We start from the raw sequence: 10,161 nt of genomic DNA on the forward strand, positions 1-10,161 counted from the left end.
CAAAGGTGTGACTCACATCTTCCTTCTGTCAGTTGGTTTCACGTGTCTGTGGACACTGTCTATGCAGCTGTTTGGAGAAGACCCCCCCCACCCCCACCCCCATAGTGTGGGAATCCCAGGGACCCTGCCAAGGACACTGCCTCTGGGTACACTCAGTGCCAACCCCTGGGTTCCTGAGCAGTGTTTGGCAAGGATTTGGACAGTGTGGTGCCCAAATTTCTTCCCAAGTAGCTTTGCTTATACCCAGAGCCCCTCAAATCCCTCTTGAACAGCCTTGCAGGCCTCTAAACTCCCCTCTCATTGGGGGCTAAAAACTAGACTCCTGTTGTAGCACCTTTCCCCATTCTGGATTTTTCCTCTCCCACTACTTGGCTCTTCTCATAAAAACACTCCTCTACCTTCTTCCAGTTTAAATAATAACAAGGAAAAAACCCATGTCCAAATGTAGGCAAAGATAAATCAGTACTAGTGTGTATAGAGGGTAGAGGGACAGGAATCGGGTATTGTTTTTAGCCATTCCCAAGCTGGGATGTTATTCTAATTTTCTGCTGCTGCATGAAACATTACCACAAGACCAGTGGCTTAGAACAACATCCATTTTTCTATCTCATGGTTCTGTAGATCAAAAGTCCAGGCCAGCTCCCCTGGATTCTCTCCTTAGGATTCTACTGATTTTCTCTTCTGCTATGAGCGGGAGAGAATTCTCTGCTCTTGAAGGGCTCATGTGTTCAGTGAGGCTCACCCAGACAATCTGTTTTGGGGAGTGACATCTCATTTTAACTAGATTCCATCCCTGCCCAAAAGGGAAAGAATTAGGCAAGAATGAGGGTTGTTGTGGTTATTCTTACAATTGTGCCCCCCACATATATACATCAGAATTATTACTTTGATCAGAATAAAATTTCCAGATTCTCAGGCATCTCTCTTCCTCTCTGAGATTCTGGTTTAGCAAAGCTGAGCATAACTCAGGAATCTGTACATTTCATGGTATCTCAATGTGATTCTGAGGCAGTCTTTTCAGAAGAGTATTGGGCTATCAGTAAACAGTCCAAAGAGGTCTGCTACAGGTATACTCACCTTTTATCCTCCCAATAACTTTTTTCAGTATAATTTTCTCTCCATTTTGGAGTAAGGAAATTGAGACGCAGTGTCTAAGTAACTTCCCCAAGGTTTCACAGTAAGCAGAAGAGCCAGGCTTAGAATTCCTGAGCTGTGGTTTGCAAAACCGTATGAATGAACCGTATGGATGAACCATATGGTTCATTGATCTCTTGGAAAAAGATTGGTAGTAAAATGGATACTTAAGAGTTTTCTTGGGTCCAGGCAGATGGGCTTACATTTAAAATAACTTGGATTAGGATGTTGGGCAGGAATCCCAAGTAAGGGGAAGTGGTAGATGCACTCCAGACTTAAATTTAACTTCTTCTGTACAAAGTTAGACTTTTTCTATGCCATATGTCTTTAGTTGCTTATCTACATTCAAATCAATTAAGCATATTTATTGAGTGTCTTATTCATTCATTAACTCATTTTAAAAAATAAACTTATTTACAGCATCGAATATTCAAAAAATATTTGAACATTAGGTATGGGTTGATCCATGCTGGTAAAATTTGCAAGAGAATTTTCATATAGAGAGACAGATGTATAATTATCAAAGTTCACAAAGGCATATAATCTGAGTTTGCACAGTACATATGGCCATGATGCAGTAATAAGAATACACTATCCAGGGGCACCTGGGTGGCTCAGTGGGTTAAGCCTCTGCCTTCAGCTCAGGTCATGATCTCAAGGTCCTGGGATTGAGCTCGGCATTGGGCTCTCTGCTAGGCGGGGAATCTGCTTCCTCCTCTCTCTCTGCCTGCCTCTCTGCCTACTTGTGATCTCTGCCTGTCAAATAAATAAAATCTTAAAAAAATATATACTATCCAGCAAAGGAAACAGTCAGCAAAACTAAAAGGCAACCTACAGAATGGGAGAAGATATTTGCCAATGACATATCAGATAAAAGGCTAGTATGCAAGATCTATAAAGAACTTACGAAACTCACACCCCAAAAAGAAAGAATCCAACCAAGAAATGGGCAGAAGACATAAACAGACATTTCTCCTAAGAAGACAAACAAATGGCTAACAGACACATGAAAAAATGCTCAACATCCCTTGGCATCAGGGAAATACAAATCAAAACCACAATGAGATACCACCTCACACCTGTTAGAATGGCTAAAATTAACAAGTCAGGAAACAACAAATGTTGGTGAAGGTGTGGAGAAAGGGGAACCCTCTTACACTATTGGTGGGAATGGGAGCTGGTACAGCTCTGGAAAACAGTATGGAGGTTCCTCAAGAAGTTGAAAATAGAGGGGCGCCTGGGTGGCTCAGTGGGTTGGGCCGCTGCCTTCGGCTCAGGTCATGATCCCAGGTCCTGGGTTCGAGCCCCGCGTCGGGCTTTCTGCTCGGCAGGGAGCCTGCTTCCTCCTCTCTCTCTGCCTGCCTCTCTGCCTACTTGTGATTTCTCTCTGTCAAATAAATAAATAAAAAATCTTTAAAAAAAAAAAAGAAGTTGAAAATAGAGCTACCCTACAACCCAACAATTGCACGACTAGGTATTTACCACAGATACAAATGTAGTGATCTGAAGGGGCACCTGCACCCCAGTGTTCATAGCAGCAATGTCCACAATAGCCAAACTATCAAAAGAGCCCAGATGTCCATTGCAGATGAATGGATAAAGAAGATATGATATACACAACAGAATATTACTCAGCCATCAGAAAGGATGAATACTTAACATTTATATCAATGTGGAAGGAACTGTTGGGTATTATGCTGAGCGAAATAAGTCAACCAGAGAAGGACAATTGTCATACAGTTTCACTCATATGTGGAATGTAAGAAACACGGCAGAGGACCGTAGGGAAAGGGAGGGCAAACAGAATGGGAAGTCATCAGGGAGGAAGAAAAACCATGAACGACTCCAAACTATAGGAAACAGAGTGAGGGTTGCTAGAAGGGAGGTGCTTGGGAAGATGGAGTAACTGGGTGATGGGCATTAAGGAGGGCACATGACGTGATGAGCACTGGGTGTTATGCAACTGATAAATTATTGAACACTACATCTGAAACTAATGATGTACTGTAAGTTGGCTAATTGAATTAAAATTTAAAAAAATACACTATCACACACTCATTACACTGTGAGTTCCAAAGGACAGCAATAATTTAGGACCTTTTCACAAAGGGAAAATTCTATTAGTCCAAGCACTGTTTGTTCGAGACAACATTATACATTTATATTTCCACTCTGTAACAAGGAATGTCTTGATAACTATTTCTAAATAAAATGTATTACTTGTTTAACTGTTTTTTTCCCTGACCTTATGTATTATTTTACTCATTTCTCAGGCAATTATTGTCTGCCTATCATGTGTCAGGACATGTGTCAGGAGCTAGCAGTATAAGAAAGCATCAATACTTCAGGAGTACATAGACTGGTTAAGGAAGAGGGACATGTAGACAGAAAAAAATACATATTTTTCTGGTGTTTTCAGACTTTAGGATTGTTTATTGTATAATCATTGTATTCTTTTAATTTTCATTTTATTTATTTAAAATTTATTTAATAAAATAAATATTTTTATTTAAAATTTAAAATAAAAATTTAAATGATTTAAATTTATTTATTTATTTATTTATTTATTAAAAGATTTTTATTTATTTATTCGAGAGAGAGACACACAGTGAAAGAGGGAACACAGCAGGGGGAGTGGGTGAGGGAGAAGCAGGCTTCCCATGGAACAGGGAGCCTGATTCAGGGCTCGATCCCAGAACCCTGGGATCATGACCTGAGCCAAAGGCAGACACTTAATCACTGAGCCACCCAGGTGCCCCTTAAATTTATTTATTTATTTATTTATTTTTAAAGATTTTATTTATTTATTTGACAGATGGAGATCCCAAGTGCCCCTTAAATTTATTTATTTATTTATTTATTTATTTATTTATTTATTTATTTTTAAAGATTTTATTTATTTATTTGACAGACGGAGATCCCAAGTAGGCAGAGAGGCAGGCAGAGAGAGAGGAGGAAGCAGGCTCCCCACCGAGCAGAGAGCCCGATGCAGGGCTTGATCAGGACCCTGGGATCATGACCTGAGCCTAAGGCAGAAGCTTTAACCCACTGAGCCACCCAGGCACCCCTAAATTTATTTTTTTTTAAGATTTTATTTATTTATTTGACAGAGAGAGAGACAGCGAGAGTAGGAACACAAGCAGGGGGAGTGGGAGAGGGAAAGCAAGCTCCCCGTCAGGCAGGGAGCCCAATGTGGGGCTTGATCCCAGAACTCGGGGATCATGACTTGAGCCAAAGGAAGATGCTTAACGACTGAGCCATCCAGGTGCCCTGTTGTATTCTTTTTAGAAAAAATATCAAAACTTTTGCTGTAGGGACACCTGGGTGGCCTTTGGCTCAGGTCATGATCCCAGAGTCCTGGGATTGAGACCTGCCTTGCGCTCTCTGCCCAGGGGGAGTCTGCTTCTCTTTCTCTGCTTCCTGTTCCCTTTGCTTGTACTCACTCTCTCCCTGTCTCTCTCAATCTAATACATAAATAAAATCTTAAAAAAAAAAAAACTTTTGCTTTAAATCTGGTGCCACTTCACCTGAAAAGGAGTCTGAATATGGAAGAAAAATTTATTGAGTACATTCTTTGAAAATGGGCATATCCTATTTAAAAATAAATGTATCCCATGTTTTCTAACTTTTCAGGCTCTCTGTAAGACGGAAGTGCTATGGTTGAGCAGTAATTTCTATCAGAGGCACAAGAGAAGTTGCTTTCTGACCTTTGAGCTATGGCTTGAAGAATCTGTAGGTTCCGTTGCCTTAGTGCAAGTGCAGGAAGAACACACAGTCCAGGCAGAGGGAACAGCATGTACAAAGGCACAGGGGCATGGTATATACAGGAAATGAGAAGGGCCCATTCACTGAGCCTGGAGGAAAGAGAAAATGAGAGAAAGAGGGAGGGCATAACCTAAAGTCAGTTTGGAACACATCCTATCTACCAAAGCAAGGACTGTGGACACTTCCTGGAGCTTAAGGGAATTAAATAAGGCTTTTAAGCAGGGGATTGAGCTGATTCATATTTTAAGGAAAGAGGCATCTCTGGCAGCAGAGAGGAGGATTGACTGGACCAAGCAAGGAGACCACTCTTGGCAAGAAACGGTGAGGTATGTGGGAGTGAAGCAAATTCGAGAAGTAACAAGAACATAGGACTTCCATTTCCCACCAAGTGTAGCTCTTGATACCTAGCCTGGGGATCATGGGAATTAGGTTGCGGTGATTAGACATGAAGCTTATTCTGTCAAGTATTTTAATTTAATTTAATTTAATTTAATTTTATTGTGTCAAGTTAATGGATGAGGGCTTTGTAATGCAACCCAGTATCTTAACCATAAGAAGACCAGTGTAAGCCAAGATCTGGGGTGAGAGGGACAGGGGAGGGAGGTGGGATGAATGTCATATATAGACCCGACGCAAGTCACTTGAGATGATTTACTGTTGCCTTCTTGATGGGTCTGATTAACTTTAGATATCCGGAACAAAGCTCAATTTATTTTTTCCCTTTCCATTCTACCCTTGGTTCCAGAAACTTCTCCCAGATAGCCCCATGGCTTATTTTCTCACTCCCTTTGGGTGCCTGCTGAAGGTGGTGCAAACTAGAAGGTTGAAAAAAACAAATTCAAGCTGCTCTTTTGTATAGTGTTTTTGAGAAACAAAGATGAGGGAATCTAATCTCTTTATTTTAAAATGTTACTCTTATGGGGTGCCTGGGTGGCTTAGTGGGTTAAGCATCTGCCTTTGGGTCAGCTTGTGATCTCGGGGTCCTGGGATCTAACCCTGCATTAGGTTCCCTGCTCAGCAGGGAGTCTACTTCTCCCTCTCCCTCTACCCCACCCCCTGCTCTCTCCCCTTCTTGTGCTCTCTCTCTCTCTCAAATAAATAAACTATTTTTAAAAAAAGACTTTAATTTTTTTATTATTTTTATTGGATACTGAATATATAAATAGGAGGAACTGTAACAGATGTGAAAAGGTTAAAAAATAATAATACCTCAAACATCCATATATTCAATATCTAGTTTTATTTATAATAATAATAATAATAATTATTATTATTATTAATGGCATTATGGTGTGAAGGAATTGGGAATGAATGTTCAACATCTAATTTTAAGATGAACTATGACCTGTGCCTTTGGAGCCAAGTTCATTCTGTGTGTCTCCTTGATCTCTCCCCCTTCCCTTCTGCCCAGAGGTAACCATGATTCTGAACTTTATGCTTGTCATTGCCCTATTTTTCTTTTCAATTTTATCACCTATCAATCCCCAATCAATATATTGTTTAATTTTCTGTATTCCTGAACTTTTTAAAGTCAAATCATACAGAATCTAAGTCTTCCGTGACTTGTTTTTGTTACTCACCTTATGCTTTTGAAATGTAGCCAAGGCTACTGATTATTACTGCTGCACAGTATTCAAGTTAAAGAACAAGCCACATCGGCAGATGCAAAGCAGCAACCATGCATGACTCCATCTCTATCCACGTTGGCCAGGCTGGTGCCCAGATTGGCAGTGCCTACTGGCAGCTCTATTACCTGGAACACGGCATTCATCCTGATGGCCAGATGCCAAGTGACAAGACCATTGACGGAGGACTTGCTCCTTCAACACCTTCTTCAGTGAGACGGGCGCTGGCAAGAATGTGTTGTAGACCTGGAACCCATAGTCGTTGATGAAGTTCACACTGGCACCTACCGCCAGCTCTTCTACCCTGAGCAGCTCACCACAGGCAAGGAAGATAGTGCCAATAACTATGCCGAGGGGACTACCCCATTGGCAAGGAGATCAGTGACAGAATTTGTAAGGTGGATGACCAGGGCACAGGTCTTCAGGTCTCCTTGGTTTTCTTCAGCTTTGGAGGGGGGACCTGGTTCCAGGTTCACCTCCCTGGTGATGGAACATCTCTCTGTTGATTATGGCAGGAAGTCCAAGCTGGAGTTCTCTATTTACCCAGTCCCCCAGGTTTCCATGCTTTCGTGGTAGACATCTATAACATCTGTCATAGAAACCTCGATATTGAACACCCAACCTACACTAATCTAAATAGATTTGATAGGTCAAATTGTGCCCTGCATCACAGCTTCCCTCAGAGTTGATGGAGCCCTGAATGTTGATCTGGCAGAATTCCAGACCAACCTGGAGCCCCATCCCTGCATCCACTTCCCTCTGGCCACGAATGCCCCTGTCATCTCTGCTGAGAAAGCCTACCACGAACAGCTTTTTGTAGTAGAGATCACCAATGCTTGCTTTGAGCCAGCCAACCAGATGGTGACATGTGACCCTCACCATGGTAAATACATGGCTGGCTGCCTGATGTACCGTGGCTACATGGTTCCCAAAGATGTCAATGCCGCCATTGCCACCATCAAAACCAAGCATACCACCCAGTATCATTCAAAGTGGGCATAAATGACCAGCCTCCCACTGTGGTACCTGGTGGAGATCTGGCCAAAGTCCAGCGAGCTGTGAGCATGCTGAGCAACACCACAGCCATCGCTGAGGCCTGGGCTCGCCTGGGTCACAAGTTTGACATTATGCATGCCACGTGTCTCTCTGTTCAGTGGTACATGGGGGAAGGCATGGAGGAAGGAGAGTTTTCTGAGGCCTGTGAGGACATGGCTGCCCTTGAGAAGGATTATGAGGAGGTTGGTGTGGATTCTGTTGAAGGAGAGGGTGAAGGAGAAGGAAATGTCACAAAGGTGCTGCTTTTACAGGGAAGCTTATTCTGTTTTGAACATTGAAAATTTGTGCTCTGATTACTTAATTTGACATACAATTACTGACCTGTGCTTTACAACACAACACTTTATTACAGACCCAAGCTGTCCATGTCTCTGATGGGTTTGAATACAGTATTCCCTGTCTTAAATTAAAAAAAAAAAGAATAAGCCACAATCTATCCGTTCTCTAATCAACAGATTTATGTACATTTTATTTTTTTATTATAAAACAGTGTTTCTATAAATATTTTGTCTTCTGATATTTGTATATAAGAGTTTCTTTAGAAAATATATCTGGAAGTGGAATTGTTGGATCACAGGATATGTGTATCCTTGAAATTATTAATTAATGTCAAACTGTTTTCCAAACAGGTAATATCTACTTATCCTTTGACTAGCAGAGTATATGAGTACCTCTTGCTCCTTATCTCCAATCAAATTTGATGTTGTGAGGATTTAAAATCTTTGCCAGTTGGGTAGATGTAAAAATCTCATTTTATTTTAGTAGGCTCCATGCCCAAGGTGGGGCTTGAACTCATGACCCTGAGATCAGAAGTCAAACGCTCTACCAACTGGGCCAGCAGGTGCACCAAAAATATACCATTTTAGTTTTGATTTGCAGTTCCTCAAATAATAAAGGTGAGAATCATTTCATGTTCATTTCCCATTGGTTTTGTGTTTTTTCCTCTCTGAAGTTTCCTATTCCAGTCTTGTGCCCATTTAAAAATTGTGTTGTCTTTTCCTTATTGAAAATTTGCAGTCTGGGGCACCTGGGTGACTCAGTGGTTAGGTGTTTGCCTTCAGCTCAGGTCATGATCCTGAGCCTGCTTCTCCCTCTCCCACTCCCCTTGCTTGTGTTTCCTCTCCTGCTGTGTCTCTCTCTGTCAAATGAATAAATTAAAAAATTTAAAAAAAAAAGAAAATTTGGAATCCTTTACACATTTTGGACAATAGCCCTCCCTCTGTCAGTTGTATGTATTGCTAATATCTTTTCCCAGTGTGCATTCCGTCTTTTCATTTTTCTCATGATCCTCTGATGAACAGAAATTCTGCATTTTAGTGTGGTTGAGTTTAACCGATCTTTTCTTTTAGAGGTTGTGCCTGTTTGGGTCTTGCTTCAGAGATCCTCTTCTTTTCCAAGGTCTTTTTTGTTTTTCCTTTTAAAGATTTATTTACCCATTTGAGAGAGAGAGAGAGAGTGAGAGAACACACAAGCACACAAGGGGGGAGAGGCAGAGGTAAGTGAAAGAAGTAGACTCCCTGCTGAGCGGGGACCCTGAAGCGGGGCTCAATCCCAGGACCCCAAGATCATGACCGAAAACTGAAATCAAGAGTTGGACACTCAACCAACTGAGCCATAAGGTGTCCCTCTTCCCAGGTCTTAAATATATTGTCTTGTTTTTTTTTTTTTCCTAGAAGTTTTACAGTTTTACTTTCCACAATTAAGCCTTGAATCCACCTGGAATTTTTTTTTCTGTTGTATGAGGTATAGTTCCAATTACATTTTATTTAACATACAAAACCCATTGTAGAGGCCCTCCATTTCTCTCTAGGCTGCAATTCCAGTTGTGTTCGATCATCTCCAAAGAAGGCTCTGATCAGGTCCTTCCCTCCTTATAAATATTCTGCTCTATCCATGAAGAGCTAGGGCCTGTTTCTTTTCCCCTAGAATCTGGGCTGGCCTGGCTACTAGCTCGAACAAATCAGGAGGGGTCATCTGGAAGAGGACGGACCCCAGTCAGCACTCTGGCCATGGGAGAGCAGTCTTATTGGAATCGCCGTCTGGGTCCAGCGACCACCTGAATGCAGCTGGAATGACTGAGTCAAAGTGGGACCAACAAACAGTAGGACTGGCTAAGCAATCACAGAATCGTCAGAAATTATAAAATGATAGCTGTAGTTTTAAGACATGAGGTGTTGGGGTAGTTGGTGACATCGCAACTGATAATCACTGCAACAAATCCAGTTTCCATACATGTTAGAGTCTGTTTCAAGGCTGTTTATTCTGTTTGTATTGGGTTGTTTGTCTCAATGACTATCTGATAGGGCACGTATTTTTTTTTAAGATTTTATTTATTTATTTGACAGACAGAGATCACAAGTAGGCAGAGAGGCAGGCAGAGAGAGAGGAGGAGGCAGGCTCCCCGCTGAGCAGAGAGCCCGATACAGGACTCGATCCCAGAACCCTGGGATCATGACCTGAGCTGAAGGCTAGGGAGCGTATTTTTACCTTGCTCTCCTTTTTCCTGTTTTCATATAATGTTTGAAAGCAAGAATTTGCTTACTCGATCACACACACCCCTCACATCTATTATATATGTTTC

The 10,161-nt window shown here is 41.6% G+C and overlaps 1 pseudogene; it reads left to right on the forward strand.

Annotated features, from left to right (window-relative positions):
- The first annotated feature begins 6,577 nt into the window (after positions 1-6,577).
- LOC125107007 (tubulin alpha-1A chain-like) lies at positions 6,578-7,858 on the forward strand (annotated as a pseudogene).
- Positions 7,859-10,161: the final 2,303 nt, after the last annotated feature.

The sequence above is a fragment of the Lutra lutra genome, chromosome 8 (genome assembly GCF_902655055.1).
Source record: "Lutra lutra chromosome 8, mLutLut1.2, whole genome shotgun sequence".
NCBI classification, from domain to species: domain Eukaryota; kingdom Metazoa; phylum Chordata; class Mammalia; order Carnivora; family Mustelidae; genus Lutra; species Lutra lutra.